Consider the following 17,399-nt stretch of genomic DNA (forward strand, 5'->3'; position numbering starts at 1 on the left):
TAAGACTGAAAAGTCTTTATGATTTCCATCCCCAAGTGTACAGAGGTTAATCAGAAAGGGTGTGTGCCTCCCACTGCCAGCCCCACACAATCCTGTCCTCTCTAAACCAAGATGAAAATTTTCTTTTGTGTGTGTGTGTGTGTGTATCCCAATTTTATTATTTTATGAGCACGACCATAGCTCTGAGAGGAGCTTCCTTAACTACCAAAGCCAGCATTAATTTATTATGGCAACAGAGGAAGAGAGAAGGGAACAAACATTTTCCCCAAAATCATCAGGACAGCAGCAGCTGTCTATGTCTATGTGCAACCTGCACATAGTAATGCTGAAAATTCAGATTTTTTTTCTCCACCTGCATTCCAAAATTCTCAGTTTTCTCCCTGATGCTCTATCACTACATCAAACAACCACACTGCACCATTTCCTTGAAGCAAAGAATCAGTGAAACTCCAGTGAGAAAGCAGAGTGAGGCAAATCCTCTAAAAAATTGCACGAGAAAACAAACACGGTAAGGAGGAAAACACATTTGCCAATGAAACCAGAAAAATTAAAACATAGTAAAAAAAAAGATTTGAAATAATTATTTTTAATTTTCATCCTATTGTCTTTAACTTTTTTCTTCAAACACATAAAAATGATGATTTTGGGTAAGAGTGAACAGCACCAGAAACTTCCATGCTGATGTCTCAGAAGAAGAAACATTCCCCCACTTCAACCATTAAACTTTTCAAAACTCTCACGGGGATCTCTGAGCACTCAGAAAACAGCACTGTGCTCACACTTAAGCCATGGAGCACGTTTCATAACATTTGCATATTTATTCCATCAAAATTAGTGTTTCTGGTTTTAGTTTTCAAGTTAAGCTATGCTGCTTGTCCTAAAAAGCAGATTTGAAAAATTATTTGTATATTTTAATTTTGGCAAACCATGTAGTTCTTTTGATATTTTTTGATTGTTAATTTAGTTGAATAGAACTGCCTATAGTTTTATAGCAGCAGTTCTGTGTTAGCAACTCTGTGCTAAATTTAGATGTCCACACAAGCAAGCCTACAGACATAAAACTTTCATAAATAAATATATTTTCAAGGTGACTTTCTTTAAAACAGCGCAATTCAAAGATAACAATTTTTGCCTTCTGGCACTTATTCTAAAAAATATTCATTTTGCATGAGTAAGTCCGTGTAAAAGGCAAAGAGATGCCACTACTGCTTTTAAAAATAGTTGGGGAATAAAAAAGAAAGGAAGTTACATATTTTCTAAATTCCTCTGTAGATAATGTCATGGGAAATTTGCTCTGTAACTTCGACTAGACAAAATGTTAAGGTCAGCCTTGGGCTCAGTTCAGCAAAGCTCTGAGTCACAGAGGCAGAGGATGTTTCAGGGTCTCCTTGTTCCTCCCATCAGTGTGTGCAGGAGGTTTGGTGCTGCAGAGCAGAGGAGCCCAGAGCTGCCAGCTGGGACAGGAGCTGCTCCTGGGCCCAGACAGCTCATGGGAACCAGGGAGAAAAAACAAACTGGGGAGCAAGCACAGCTCTGCCACTGCACCATGGCAATGGCATCTCCCTGGTCAGAGCCATGCCTCAGGATTTCAGCTTTTATATTTATCATATATTTGTAATCCTGTAACTCTTTAGTGTATAGCTCTAAACTCCACACACAGTGTGAGCTGCTGCTTTCCCATTTTGGTCAGACACAACAATTCCTCTCCAGACCTGGGAATCAAGGACACCTCATTGTCTCAGGCTTTGAGAAATGTAAATAAAAGTGAGTTGGAGGGAGCAAACTTTGGGTAAATGACTTCATTACCCGAAGCTGTCACTGGAAAATTAATCCCCAAAATGGAAATGGACCAAACAGTAAAGTGTCAAAACCTGTGACCTGTCATCCATTTTTGGGTGTAGCCAAAACCTGAGGGGTTTTGTCTGTCCAAAATACATTTGAAGGCACTTCAATAAATATACCTGCTTTTTATTCTCCTGATTTTGTCTAGCCTCTGTTTTTAGGTAGCCTGGCAAGGCATCAAGAGAGCCAAGTTAATTCAAGGCTCACTCCTGGGTCAGTGCAGGGAAACTACAGCTCTGCCTTCTGCCATGCCTCCAGACTGACAGGGAGAGAAACCAGGCAAAATTCCAACACACCCAAAGATGGTTACAGAAGAGGAGAAAGAAGAAGTCATGTTGGATTGCATTCTGTCTTTTCCTGCTAACAAGAACACAACACACAGCCAGTGACATAACATTTACATTAATGGAGCTAATGCTAAAAACAGCACAGTGCAGCTCGACTGACAAGCTGGCATTAAATTAATGCATTGGCTTATACATCTGCTGCACAACTTGCTTTCCTGGAATTTTTGCTTGAATTAAGATGCTACAAAAGGGGGGGGGGGGGGGATGTGGAGATTAAAAAAAAAAAAAATTACTGGGTAGTGAACTTGTTCTCAGCCTTTATGAATGTTGTTTGGGAGTGCATTGCTGGTGTCTTTGTTACTACAGGAGATGTTGCATACCAATAAGTCATGTGCAGGTACCTGCACAGCACCCACAGATAAATGTGCCAGGACCTTTGCACATATACACTTATTGCATATATCCTGCAGGGTACATTGACATTCATTCCATGATGAAATATGTGCTGGTGGCACATGGTGGTTGTCAGACAAACTGCAGAATTACACAGACTGGGAATTGGGAAATCTAACACCCATGGCAAGTCTTGTTTTCTCTCTTTGGACCATACAGGTCACTGGAAACCATTATGTCCAAGGGAATGATGTCACAGAAAAGTTTACAAAAATGCTGCAGGAACTGTGTTTGGAAAGAAGGAAAATTTAAACCTATATTGTAAGACAGCATTCTTACACACGTGAGAAGCACATCCCTTCCTGGTGTTACCCAGTTATCCATGTTGTTAAACATGGATTTGAATCCTCACACATTACTGGAAACCAGCTCCACTCCAAAAAAAAAACACTGGTGTAACATTTTATATTTGAATTATGTTAACACTGTGAAGACACGAGTTTTTCTAGCAGTTCCCTTTCTTTCAGTCCCCTCTAGGTAATGTTAGAGCAAATTTCCCTCTTCTCATCTACTGAAGTTCAATTTTTCCTATTTAAAAGGCAAGGGAGACAACAGACTTTCAAGAAGTATTTGTCTAAACTAGAATTGTTTACATCTATTGTTGGCATCATACTTGCATTAAATATTCATTCTACATGCAGTTGTCCCTGTCTGAATTAAACTTAAGGGGAAAAGTCTTTATGATCATTGCTCTGTGTGCCTCCAAATAAAAATAAAAAAAATAAAAATAAAGAAGGCACCAGAGAATGTAAAGAAGAGAGACATTAATGAGAGATTTAGAAATAATTAGCCTTTTTGTTTAGTATCTACAGTCCTTTACCAGCTATTCAGAGAGCAAGACAGAGTACTGTGACAATCAGTTAAGAAGTTAATTACTACAAAATAAATACACTGCTGTAATGAATTTTCATATCCAGATGATGGATTTTTATTTTATTCTTTTTTCCCCAGGAAATCAGTGTACTCTCAGATTTTCATGAGAGTTCAGATCTCATTTTGGCACCCAAATGGGAGCCAGACTTTGCAGAGAGCTCGGTGCCTCGCAGAACAGGAACTGTGAGGAGTTGAGCTATTTTGAAAATCTAGCAGCTGCTGTGTAGGTTGAGAATATGAAATTCTGGTCCTGAGCTCTTTAAAAGCCTGGCCTTACCTAACTAACAGCATTATAAGCAAGAATCCTAAATCTAGGAAATTACAGTTCCTTCTGCAGTGTCCTTTGTCCTGCTGAAAACTCTCAGTGCCTTTCAGAACTTTGCATTCCCATTATTGCCACCAGGCCCCTTGCTGCCTCCAGGAGCAGCTCTGACCTTTCCAACACATCCTTCTTCGGGGAGAAAAGGTTATTTTCCTTTCCCTGGTTTAATAGCAAAGTTGCCTCATTACTGGTACTATTAGAATTTGAAACTGAGATGATGCTCAGCATCTGACTGGGGGGGCTCAGAGCTGTGCCAGTGTCACCCCCGTGGTCACTGCCCTCACCTGTCCCTCTCCAGGTGCAATCCCAACAGTCTGGAAAACAGCCAGCTTCTCTCTGATCAGCTGGAGCATGCCCTCCTCCTTCCTCACTCCCTCAAATTATACAGCATCAAATTGATAAAAATACAGAAATGGCCAATAATTATGAATATCCTATTAATTCTGTGGGAAGACATAACACCGAGATCATTTCAGATATAGAAAAAACAGTCCAGAAATGGGCAGGTTGTGCTCTGCAGACACTCCAAATTCCAGTAGCACATTATTCACGTGAAGTACATTGCACAGGCATCAATTGTCCTTCAGGAACATTTAACTTTCAGAATTTCTTTACAATGGATGTTGCTTTTCTCACTCTACAAACTTTCATTCCCTCACCACTTTGCCTGCAGAATCAACTCGAGTGTTTTGTTCAAAGCTTCCTTTCTTGTCAGATATTTTTTGGGGCAAAATGCTTGGGTTTGAAACCTATTTTTTAAATGAAAAATTAAAGGACCACAAAGCATGGCAGCAACCTTTTGATACTTAGATGATTTAATCAAACTCACAATTTTTCTATCAGTTTTCTTAATTGTTTGGTGATTTTTTGAGAGGAAAGAGATAAAGTGTCATTTCTGCAAAACAGTCCACCAATTCACATGGTCTGCAAAAGGCCTTAAAAATATCATCATAATGACTGAAAACCACAATTATTTATGTAAACCATCAAGAGCAGAGACAATCCTGATTCCTGTCATTGGAAAATGAAGTATTTCAAAGACATATCAAGAGAGACCTCTAGAGATGTGTAACTAGTGCTTTAAACCTTTTTTAAATTTCTTGTCAAGAGAAATTCAGGTAAGGTTTCCAGCTTGACTCAAAATTCCTAAATGCTTCACTTGGATTGCATTGACACAATCTTGTAATCAGGCAATGCACTTTAGTTTATGCAACAGCCTTGCAGAAAAAAATATTTTTAAGAGATTTAAGATTGTCTTGTTTCTAAACATGAAGTGAAAATCTCTAAACAAATTATATTAGCAAAATTATCACCACTAGCAGACAGCTAAATTTCTCATGTTAATTTCAAATATATTTTAAATTTAATTCCAGTTGTCACATAAACCATTATGCACATTTTGTAATCATGCATCTCTAATCAACTTTAGATCCCAAATTACATTTGTCTGGAAAGTTTCAAGCTTTGGATTGCACAGTCATGAAACCAAACCTTTGTGGTCATGGAAGAAACCATTCAGGGTAATTACTGGAATAGAGGCTGCTCCTCCCCTTTCCAGGATAATGGGAATTTCAATTATCCTTTAAATTTTCATCAAAGAAATGCTGTAAAAAGGATTTTGGAAGCGTTCTTCCAAACACTAACAGGAAACTGAAATTCCTAGGGAAGATCAGGATTATGCTGAAGTGAGCATTTCAGCCCCTCCCCAATGTCATGGGAAAGGTGCTGTGAGTGCCCAGGGCTCTGGGGCTGTGCCCAGGCACCTGGAGATCAGAGCCCAGCCAGGCTGCAAACATTCCCTGCACCCACAGCATCACAGCATTTCCTCCCCCAGCAGACTCCTCCTGCACACCCACTGAGGGACCAGACTGCACTGGAGTGAATTGGAAGGCAAAAGTGTCATTTATTAATTTGCCACTTCTCCCCCCTTCTCTTCTTTCTTGGCAATCAGCTGTGATACATAACCTGAATTTTAATACCAAATTACAAGAGCACTGTGTAAATGGCACACTCAAAAATGCAGACTTTCCCTTTTCTTTTAGGCAAAATTAAGCTAATCTGCTTTGACAGAAGAGGGCTCTTTGGAACCACCTAGTGAGTCTCCCAAATATGAAGCAGTAACTCAAATGTCAATTACTTTTCCAACAGCAGACAAATTGCTGGCACACTAATGCAATTTAAGGACAATAATTAGATAACAGGACTACAGAGTGTACCAGGTGACAGAGTTTCTGAGATAATAGAATCTAGTGTCCTACTTCTTAAATATTAACATCATTCCATTTCAGTCAATCGGTTTATGGTAATTCTAAAAGGGCAAAGCAAATTCTTTTTATTGCTAATAATATTGTGCTTCTCCAGCATTAGCTTTGAAGGTTAGCAATTTACAGGGTCAAACCTTAATTATATTATTTCCTTTTTATTTACTTTTCTTTTTTAATCTCTCCTCTTTGAAGTCTTTTCCTATTATAGAGATTTTAAAGCACTTGATTAAAAAAAAAATTGAAACTCTTGAAATGAGTGCTCCATAGAAAAGAGCCAGTTTCATCACATCACATGTAACATCTTTGTTAGACCCACTTGGAAATCCACAAACTTTTCCTAGAATCCCTTTCTGTTGTAATTGCATTTTCATCTAAGTGGTTTGGTTATGCCAGGCAATCCATGGTGCTATGTACCATGTCCAAGCCTTTGCAAAATAAATGCAGTTGGGTGGCTGTCCATAAATATTCCAGGCAGAAGAAATCTCTTTGCCTTAGCCACAAGTACTCAGATCACTAAATTTCACTTTGCATCATGAATTTATATTGGAATATTCTTCCATTCCCACTTGTTTCCCCCATTAGTCAGCTGTGGAACATTTGTTTTCAACAAAGCCTCTGTAATTCTTGACACCAGCCTTCCTTTCATCCATAAAACTAATGCCCACTGACACAGTGAAGTATCTCCACTCTGACCAGAGACCAACTCCAGGACAGGGGAGGAATTTACCTGCAATAATGTTTAGTTTCTCAACTGAAACAACAGCAAGAAAGCAAATTTGTGTTTTCTGGGTTTTTTATAGTTTTCAAATGAATAAATACAGAAACAAAATCATAATACAGACCATGAAAAGCTGTTTTTCAAACCATACCTTTTTCCCATCTTAGGCAAAAGAAAAGCTTTCAGTGCTGTATTAAGAACCAGCCAAGCCACCTGGCTTTCAGAAATGTTTGTGCCAGTCTCCCAAGCCACACCTGTACTCTTTACAAGCCTTGTGACAGTTTTACATACCCTGAAGTGTTTGCTAGCAGACACATGGAAAAGTTGCCATCAATTGTACAGCTTTTGGTCCTTGTGGCTACAGCTTTTTTATTTGGGAAATATTCAGTATCTTAGCAGTGGTTTGGTACCTGCTGTGGGGTGGGGAAAGGAAAATTAGAAAGTATAAGAAAACATTGAGCTAATATTTCCTTAGCACTGGGGAGTGAGTGAGTCTACAAAGCTGAGCACCAGTGCCCAGGTAACATTGGGGTACCCTGTAAGAACTGACTTTTCTCACTTTTTGCTCATACACAAACACTATCTGAGCTATCATACATGCCTCTGCCTGCACTGCAGCAGATGATAATGATCATTAACTACCTGCACTGTGATTTGCTACCCTGCTGATAATCACAGTCATGTACAAGGCACTGCCTGGACTGGCTCACTTAATCTGGAGCTCTGATATCAAACAATGATCACAAATACATTACTGCCTGATACAGCTGTATCATCTCTAATCATAATTCTCTATTTTTCCATGTGCATTTTAGCTACACTGGGAAACAGACCTGTGGATATCTGAACATTGTATCCTGACATTACCTTAGTGCTGCTTTTCAACAGTGTTCTTGTTCATTTTGACTGGCAGGGAATATGGATTTGTGAAACCAGTAATGGAAATGCACCATGCTGAGGACTTGGGTATCAGAGTGGTCACTCTGGCAAAGACCTCCAAGAGCCTCAGCCAGAACAACCAAAACCCAAAAAAAGCCCTTGTGTATTATCATACAGCCCTGTGACAGAGCCACGACCTCACCTGCCATAGTCAGGCTGGAACAAAGTCCAGTCTAAAACAAAGCAGCTCACTGTACTGCAGACAAAATCTGGGGCTACTCTCTCTCATTACTTGCAGTTAGAACTCACATTTGACTTAAAAGCAGATTACAGCTGCTACAGGAGGCAAATGAGAAGCAACCCTGGAGGTGAACACTCTCCCCTCTGGGATCCAGGCACCCCCTGTGCTGTATTTGTTTATCACACCATGCATCAGGACAATGCTGATTGGACAAACCCAAAAACAAAACGAAAACCAGAAGAGACTGGGGACTGGCTACTGCTGTGTTAGAGTTGATAAACATTTCTATAGCCCAGGCATGCATAATTTTGAATCTAGTGTTTCTAGTAGTAAAGTGACAAAACAAACAAAGATGTTGAAGGGGCAGCAGGAAGGCATTAAAAAAGTTACTAGACAGCAATTAGTAGTGTAAGGCATAACAATGAACAATCCATGTTAATAACACATTATCTACTTTGCCTTTTCAAAACTTTGTAAAACTCCTTTAAATAGCTAACCTCAAATAGCTACAGGGGAAAAAAACCAGTGATAGATATCATTCCTTTATACATCTTTCCATTAAGCAAACTGAATCCAACAGAACTTTTCCATGAACTTAGGTCCATACATATCAAGACTGATAAATCATTATTCATTCCTCTAAGCACAAGGGTTCTCTTAGTTCCTGTGGATAATAAAAAAAAACACTTTTTTTTTTTTTGACAATGAAAATTCTGACTTTATTTTTTCTCCTACTTCTTTTCACACAGCCCTTACTCTGTGTCCCAGGATAATGAGAATTGAATATAAATGAAATAAAGGGACTTCCATTTACTTCTGTGAAGAAAATACAGACCTTTTTTTGTAATCCATCTTATTTCAAAAAGAAAATAGCTTCAAGACTTGCATGGTTTTTAAAGTATGTCTGATTCTATAAAGGTAGTTTAAGAAAATCCCACTCCTTAAAATGCAAGACCTACATTTATGTTGTTTACAGTATTTTCCCTACCTCCTCCCTGCTCTCCTTTGTTTCAATTATTTCATAAAAACTTTTATTTTCCTCATTTAACACTGCTGTTTTCTATCTCTAAAGTGAAGAACATAATTTTTTTTCATCCTGTATTTACAAAAGCATAAACCATGAAGACTATTTCTAGGGGTCTCTGTAACTCTACCTACCATAAATACTCCCAGGTGCTCCCTGACTATTCAGCTCTGGAATAATTAAACCTCTTTGGAACAAATTAAATACTAGACACCTTGACACCTAAGATCTACATCAAGGACTCAAATTGTGCTTATATTTCTGCACATAATTTTTCATTTTAGACTTGCCCTTAAAATAACTAAAACCATATTGCCAGAGCACATTTCAAATGCTGCAGCATACAGCAAATATAATCAATAAATGAGTTAGAATGTTCCTCATTGTTTGCCTTTATTTTAGAATAAAGTCAAATATTATTTATCCCCTGGCTGTTTCAGTTTCTCTGAAACTTTGCAATCGAGATTTACATCTTCTGTGCCGAGACAAGCAGGTTAAATTGCTTCTGCTGTGGCATTTGTTAGCTCTGCATGGTGTTTGTTTCCATGAGCACAGTGTTCACTACACTGTTCACCATTGCTGCTTCTCTGCTCCTTCAGAGCATCACAGAATGGCTGAGGCTGAAAGGGGCTCTGGGGCTTAACAAACCCACAGAGCCTCACTGAGAAAACTCTCCCCAAAATTCCTCAGAAGAGAGGAAATCAAGTGAGAGAAGACACAGCCTGCAGTGCCAGGATACCCATGGGAAAGGCACCGAGGATGGAGGTGATTGATTTCAGGACTGAAATGTGTCCCTTCCCTCTCTCCAGCACTGGACTGCACAAAAAGCTGACAGGGAACCCTGCAGCCATCTGAGCTGTTATTAAACAGCAGCTCTTCTAGACAGCAAGAAGAAAATAAAAGTAAGAAAAAGAAGAGTAAGTAAACAGAGGAGCAAAAAAAAAAAAAAAGAATCAATCGAGTTCAGTAACTGACCAGAGAAAAAAACAGCTGCAGGACTAACAGGGGAAATGGAAACACTTAGGGAAAACTTTTAATGAATTCCACAAGGTTGTTTTGAGAAACCACTCAGGCATATGTCACCAGGAGATACATCTCAAGGAAAAATGGCAAAAGCAGCAGTTTCTCCAGCAGGGAAGGAAACAACTTACTTGGCTCTCAGGAATGCAGAAGGACTGAAGAAAGGAAGCAGAAAGAAAAGGAATATCAGGGTTCTGAAAATCTATGGCAGAGAAAAGAGGGAGAGACAGTAATGGATGGTGTAACATGAGATGATAAAATGGGGAGTACAGAGGAGAACAAGATGACATAGTGGGAAAACAAAACAGGGGGCAGGGGTTACAGATGAATCTGAGCCCAAAATTTATGGAATTATTGTCATAAGATGAAAAAAGGATGACACACACAAATAAGGAGAAAAGCCAGTGACTTCAAACATAAAAGAAGGTAACAGCTGCTCTCCTGTTTCAGTAAGTTGGATCATTTACCACATCCATATTTCAAATAGTAATTAATTAAGTTGTACTGGAGCCAACAACAGCAGGGACTCTTTATTAATGAATGCATAGATCTGACAAACAACTGTGCTGAAGATAGATTTTACTAGTAAACTTTAGCACTACTATTTCCTATAAAAATGAATATGCATAAAACAGTGTCTCTGAAGATTCTGAAGGTATGAAAAGTAAGAACCCAGACATTATTCCATCAGCAGTAAAAGTGCTGTGGAATCACAAACGAATGATAACAAGTTCTGCAATGATATCAACTTCATGATACATGAATAGTATTTCAGCATTTCAGAAAAAAGAAATTAAAAGCTGATAAAAAAAAAAAAAAAAAAAAAAAAAACACCCACCAGAAAACACCACTCCTATCGACCCAAACAAACAAACAAAAAAACAAACCACTTATTTTTCAATACTAAGCTTAGGGAATTGGAGCATTTTCTGAGAATGATCAGAACTCACTGGCTGCTGTTCAATATGCAAACAAGTCTAATTACTCCCTCTGGCTGATACCAAAATCTTTGACTCCTGTCAGGGGCAGTTTTTCCCCTGGACTCTGGGATGCTGATCTGTTTCAGAGCTGCAGGCAGACCCAAGGAATGCCCATGCAGACCTACCTCAGGAGATGGGATGAGCACCTTTCCTCCCCAGAGTCTCCTCAGCTCGAAACCATCAGCTGGAGCCTTTGCACTGCTCGGTGCACGCTGGCACTACTCACTTTGTTGAGCAATAGTTGCTCCCTATTTTTGGAATAAGGTTCTACTTTCCTGCTCAGAAAGCTGAGTTTAGCTGTAGGCTGCTCTTTCATTCCTTTATTAAGCATCCTTCAACACATTCGGTATCCAAAAATTTATTCATCGTAAAGAAGGAGTTTGGATACAAAACTGCTTTTAAAGTTTATCCCCAAGTTTTCCAGATCCTCAGCAATGGCATTTAAGTCACACATAAAGCTCAAGGAAAAGGTCATATTTTTCAGCTTTCTAGGAAGGAAGGACAGAAGGATGGAAAGACCTAAGTCATAATTGCTTAGTCATCTCAGCTCAGTACCCAGCCACCCAAAGCAGAAACACAAGAGAACTGTGTCTGTCTTTATAAACAAATCTGTTCCAAATTTTGCAGGCAATTAAAAAAAAAAAAAAAAAAAAAAAAAAAAGACTGACAAGTCACTCTGCAGCTCAAAGCAGGGAAAAAAATTCTGAAGCCATAAAAGAGAGACTGTGGAGAATCAGTTTTCATTTTTTTCCACCCATTTGGGGGTGAACAGGCTACAGTAGGCCAGAAACAAGAATTTCTCCTTTGCCCTTAAGCGTGGCATGAAAATAACCCAGCAATAATGACCCACATATGCATTTCATAGAGCACAACCAGCTGCATTTTATTTTATGTTCTGTGTTGCTGTAATACAATATAAGACTTACCGTTTTTTTTTTCCTTTTTTTCCCCCTGTAACAAAACTTATTCCTGCATTATTCTCTCTCAGTATCACTCTGTATTTATTAATTGTCAATTTACTTTATACTATCCATGACAACAATTCTTAGCATAATCTGATCAGTAAAAATCCACTTAAACCTAGTGGCATGCCCCACACACCCTTTCATCAAGATTATTAGCATTTGTATTTTATCAGGGATGCCCTAACCAGGATCACAGTGCCAGCACAACACATCAGAATTCAAGATAGCCCTGCCTGTGGAGGTGAAGTGGCACTGATTCCTCTGTCACAGGCACAGAATTGTGACACTGCAATCAACTGATCTGCCTGAGGAAACCAGGGATGCTGCTAAGAGAGATTAGATTGAAATCTAAAATCCTTGACACCCAGCTAAGTACACATGACAAGACTGGAGAATGCTGGATCTTTCCACCTTTCTGCAGTAAAACCTGAATGTAATCTAAATAGATTTATTCCATCTGTCTCTTGAAATGAAATGGATATGAATTTGTATTTTCTAGGCTACTTCTGCTATTGACTACTTTCCCTTGTACTTCTGCAGCTGAACACAGTGGAAGCATTATAACCAATACAATCTTTATTTCTGTCCTTTGACACTGCCTGGTAACAACCAGCAATATCAAACTTCCACTTAGTACCACCCATCATATGGAAATTGAAATTCCAGCACTCTTGATGCAAGTATTAATAGCAAACCTTGTGAGAAAAGTGCTAGCTGGACTAATCCTTACCCTGACATTTTGGAATATGGGATTAGAAGTCTCTCCAGCTGCTTTCTTATGAGCCACAGCATTGATGGGGTAGCAGGAAAAAGGGAAGTGTGTGCATCCACTGAAATCAGAGGCAGTACTTTCAGGCTGATGTCACATTTTAAGAATATCCTAGGTACTCTCAGTGCAAAGTTCTGTCATTCCCTCGGTTCACACAGCCTCAACACCCAGAAATCTTACAGGAGAAATCGTGACTAATGGGGCACACAGCAGAGCTTCAGAAACCTGAGCTGTAAATCAGAGCTATAATGAACAGTCACTGCCATTGGAATCCATAGCTGGGGCCATTTGCAAGGCAGTAAAGCCAGATGGGGATGCTTAATTTACTTTCACTTAGCTTTGGTGTTCTCTGCATAATTCTTGTACAAATCCCCTCAACACTCTCAGAATATTTTGCATAGGGAAGGACATGCTGGCATGCAACACATTAATCTTCATATACCAAGAGGCACAATGTGTGCCAGTAGACACAAGAACCCATAATGATAGAGCTTATAATTTCTCAGTTCCTCATTTATTTTCAGCAATGGAATAAGTCAAAAGTACAGGTGAAAAGAGTTTGTGTCATTCAAATTACACTGTAGGCATTTTTCTTCCACCCAGTTTTAGTGTAAAGGCAAAAAGATGTGGAAAAGAAAATAATTTCTGCTATTGAAAATGCTCAGAGACTGAACAGAGACATGAGGCTGGCAAATAAATCAGAATTTACACTCTCAAACACACCCACAATATTTCATTGTAACAGTTTAGGTTTCAACTTTTCTATCAGCTTTCAATGTGCTACTTAACTTCCTGACAGTGAGAAGTTACTGCAGAAAGGCATTTTCTAAATGTCCATGGACATGTGCAGGGGAATATATCCATTATATGTATATATACACATATATATCTATACACATATACACATATATATATAATTATATATATAACAGATCAATTCAGAAATCTTAGCAACATTAAACAAGATATTCCACTGTAAATATCTAATGCTGATAGAAAGTTCACTGTGTTAGCATTTAAGAACAGATGTTTTGAAAGTAAAGATTTTTACACAGTCTCCTACTCTAAAGTGGAAAAAGCTGAGTTATAAATCAACACTTGCTTTTATGTCCTCTGATAAAGTCCAAGTAATTTTAAAAATAATATTTTAAGAAGTTAATTTCAATGCTGAACATTTTTCTTTCTTTTCGACATGCAGTTTCAGATGTTGGCACTTATACATAGGCTACAACATGGCACGTGAACATATAACAGGGTTATAATTAGTCTTTGCTGATCTCAGCTGAAAACCATCCACACATTTCTGCTGCTTTCCAGTTAGAAAACTTTGATATAAATCATGTATTAATCACTTTTTCTCTAAGCTTTATCCCATATCACTGACTTAAAAGCAAATAGTCTCCTAAAACAGGGTAGTATGCACATTGTTAATACTTTCTGCTCAGAAAATCAGCCAGGTGTAAAATAGGTGTATGTTCATGTAATTGGCTACAGTATTTTGCTCCATGGTTAAATGCATGATTTCCTCCCAGAGAATGCCAGGGTGGTCAACATCACATTTTCTACTTCATAAAGATCCAATGAGCTGTGACCACAGGCTCCCCAACTTAATGGAAAGTTCACTTGGTGACTTCTGAGTTTAAATTGTCCCTTTTTTACTATGAATCAATAGATTTAAAACACATTAATGGATCACTTCCCTGAAAACTTTAACCCCAAGAGACTTAGAAAGTAGATCTAACTCAGTTGTATCACTCTTGAAGTACACCAAACCCAAAGTTTGTAATATTAACAACAAAACAGATCATGGAGATGGAATTCAGGTACCAACAGCTTTCAATATTTCCTTTCTAAAATGTTGGAAGCAGTTTTTACACAGCTATGAAGTTTTTCCAAACATTTTTTTTACTACTCAGAATTTATTTGCTCCAAGTAAGAGCACAAATATCTCAATAAGTCAATTCAATTCCATGTACATAAAGAAAGAGGCAAAACACCCACATGCAGCTCTAGCTGAGGATTTCTGCATCTTTGCAGCCAAAGGAGCGTCCTTATATTAAACAAAATTTTAAAAGGCCTAATTTTTATTTGTTTATTGCTTTTATTGCATTTTTAGATGGCTACCTCAATTGACAAGAAAATTAGACTAAATAAAATCAAGGAAGTGTGTACCTAAAGAGTCCCACTATGCTCACCAAGATTTGAAACCTTCTACATGGAGAGGTAAGTTTTAATCAGCATTTTTAGGATTTCAGAAACCTTTAAAACTCTATTACAATCTAGGAACAGCAGAAAATAAATCTAGAGGCTGTGTCTAAGTCAAGAAAACAAGGAAAAAGAGTCTGGTGGGACTGACATGAACAGACTGAGTCTCAAGGCACCTCAAAAACACTGAACAGGAATTAATGAACACATTCAAATAAATTTGGCCAGTGGAAAAATTAAGATCAGGAAGTTAAATTAAAGAACTTCAAGAACAAAGATAAAGGTTCTACACACAGAGAAATTCTCTTACAAGCAGCAGGTGCTTAGAAAATTTTGATGATTATCTCCAGAGATTTTTTTGTTACAATCACTGGGACAAAGTGGGAGCAAGAAAGAAGAGAATTAAAACAGTAAGAACCCGGAGTGAATGTCACCTGAGGTCAAGACTGAAAGGTTTGTGTTCTGAGGAAAGGGAAGAACACTTAGTGCTCTTTTGGAGCAAGCTGAAACCTGTAAGACATTAATTGGCTTCAAAAGAGAGTCAAGCAATTCCTAAAAAAGGAATAAGGTACCTAGGCCCTCTTATAAGAGAGAATACGTTTATGAGAAATCAGTTTTTTCAAAGCACAGCACCTAAAATGGGAACTGAAAGCACCAGACTAAGTGCAAAATGGGAGCCACAGAAAAATCAATGATTCCAATTTGTAAAGAAAGCACAAATCAAATATTATTAATATGATATATAAGCACAATATAAACTATTTGTACTACACATATTAAGGGTAAATTGCTTGAATAAATTCTATTTTTATGAAAAAATACTGCAAACAACGTGCTGACGTTTCAGGAAAGTGAAAATAATAACACTGGTATTATTAGTACTATTTGCTATTTCCTAGTGATTTCCCAGGATCATCTATTTTCACTTCAAGCAGCTGTTTAAATCCCTTTTTGCCTCACCAAATCTAGTTTTGTTTTACATTCATTACATATCTCGTGCAGTCTATTACTTATACTATTACTATAATCCTCATTTCATTGCAAACAGAAAAACAGGCAATGCTTTTCCATTTGGAATTTCAGGAGGAGTTGATGGTTTGAGCAGGGGACTGTGAGTTTTTGGTAATGAAAACAGTGTTGGTTGCTGATTTTCTCCTTTCCTCACAGAGCAGGTAGAAACAAGGTTTTGAGAGGAAAAAAGAACAATCCCTGACATGGCCAAACCCACATCCAGATCATCCCCTGCACTCATCAACTCTCCCTCCTCTCAGCTTCTCTTTAAATTCAGGCTGCAGGAAAAAATCCTAAGCATTATTTTGAAATAAAAGTCTGGATTAATATATAAAGAGGTTTTGGGGGTTTGCCTCTGTCCAACAGCTGAAAGATAATTTAATTTAATAGCTCTGGAGAGCACATAGAGAATGAACTGTAACTGAGGGCATCAATATCTCCATCATTGAAATTATCATTGCAAAAACATCTTTCTTACAAAATCACAATAGTAAATAGATGGCCATGGGTTTGCCAAAAATACATTTTTCTTCACCCAGGAACTGTTTCTTCCCAAAGGGTATGAAAATAACACCATGGAAAACAGAATAAAGCTGAGCAGCTGCTGTCTACAGAAGTTTTTGACTAGAAGATGAATAGAAATGAAAGGTTGTGATTGTTCCTTGTTCCTTCCAAGATTAACCACTATGAGGGCTACATTTTTAATATCACCCTACTTATAAAAACTTATTTCAGGTTATTAATTCTGCTTATCAAATCACTCAAATACTTGGTTTTATTTTGTGGAACCATTAAAAATGCATCAGAAATTGAAACAATCCAGCTGCCACTGAAAGACACTCAGTTTAGAGCTTTACTCTGAACGAAATAACCAGGATAAATACTTGTATAATAAAAAATTACTCACACTACTTTCAACACTATCACTTTTACTGCTTTTTCTACAACTTTCAGGTAGTAAAATGGGCTCAGCCTCTCCACTAAAATAAACACACAGGTCCATGTGTGTATTTGCAAACCCTTCCAGTGCAGGCAGAGCTGCAGAATAATTGGGGCCAGAAGGACAAGCCTCTGGAGGTCAATGAGCTCCAGCTGCAGCTCTTGCTCAAACTGGATCTACTTTCAAAATGAGCTTCATTTCCTCATGGCCCTGACAATTTCAGGAATGGAAAACCCCCAGTGCCTCTGGAACCACTGTGAAGAGATTCCTCCAAGCAGCATTTCCCTGGTGCTGCCTCAGCCACTGCTTGTTGTTCCTCAGCTGTGCCCCCTGGAAACCCTGCCTGCCCTGCCTCCTCCTCATCTCTTGGGAGTGTCTGCAGCAGTGCCAGCATCCTCTGCTGGGACACAACCTGCCCTGCCTCCTCCTCATCTCTTGGGAATGTTCCAGCATCCTCTACTCAGAACCCAACCCATACTCTAAATATTTGACTATATTTACAATGTGTAAATCTGTTATTTTAAAAAACGGATTTAACCCCCTATTCTTACTCAAAAACTTTATTTCTAAACATGTAATATCCAAGAAGTGAAAAATACTGTCTAA

The 17,399-nt window shown here is 38.3% G+C and overlaps 1 protein-coding gene across 20 annotated transcripts in view; it reads right to left on the reverse strand.

The window, feature by feature from the left end:
* Positions 1–17,399, reverse strand: part of RBFOX1 (RNA binding fox-1 homolog 1) — a 1,017,140-nt gene that overhangs the window by 650,014 nt on the left and 349,727 nt on the right. The window contains exon 1 of one of the 20 annotated variants that reach the window (XM_079320779.1): positions 11,029–11,135. The exons of 18 other annotated variants lie outside the window; for them this stretch is intronic. The gene's annotated coding sequence lies outside the window, so the exon portion shown is untranslated. Of the gene's footprint in view, positions 1–11,028; positions 11,136–17,399 lie in introns of those variants that run through there. One more of the 20 variants, XM_079320775.1, reaches the window with a different exon arrangement.

Source organism: Erithacus rubecula (assembly GCF_903797595.1).
Source record: "Erithacus rubecula genome assembly, chromosome: 17".
Taxonomy (NCBI): domain Eukaryota; kingdom Metazoa; phylum Chordata; class Aves; order Passeriformes; family Muscicapidae; genus Erithacus; species Erithacus rubecula.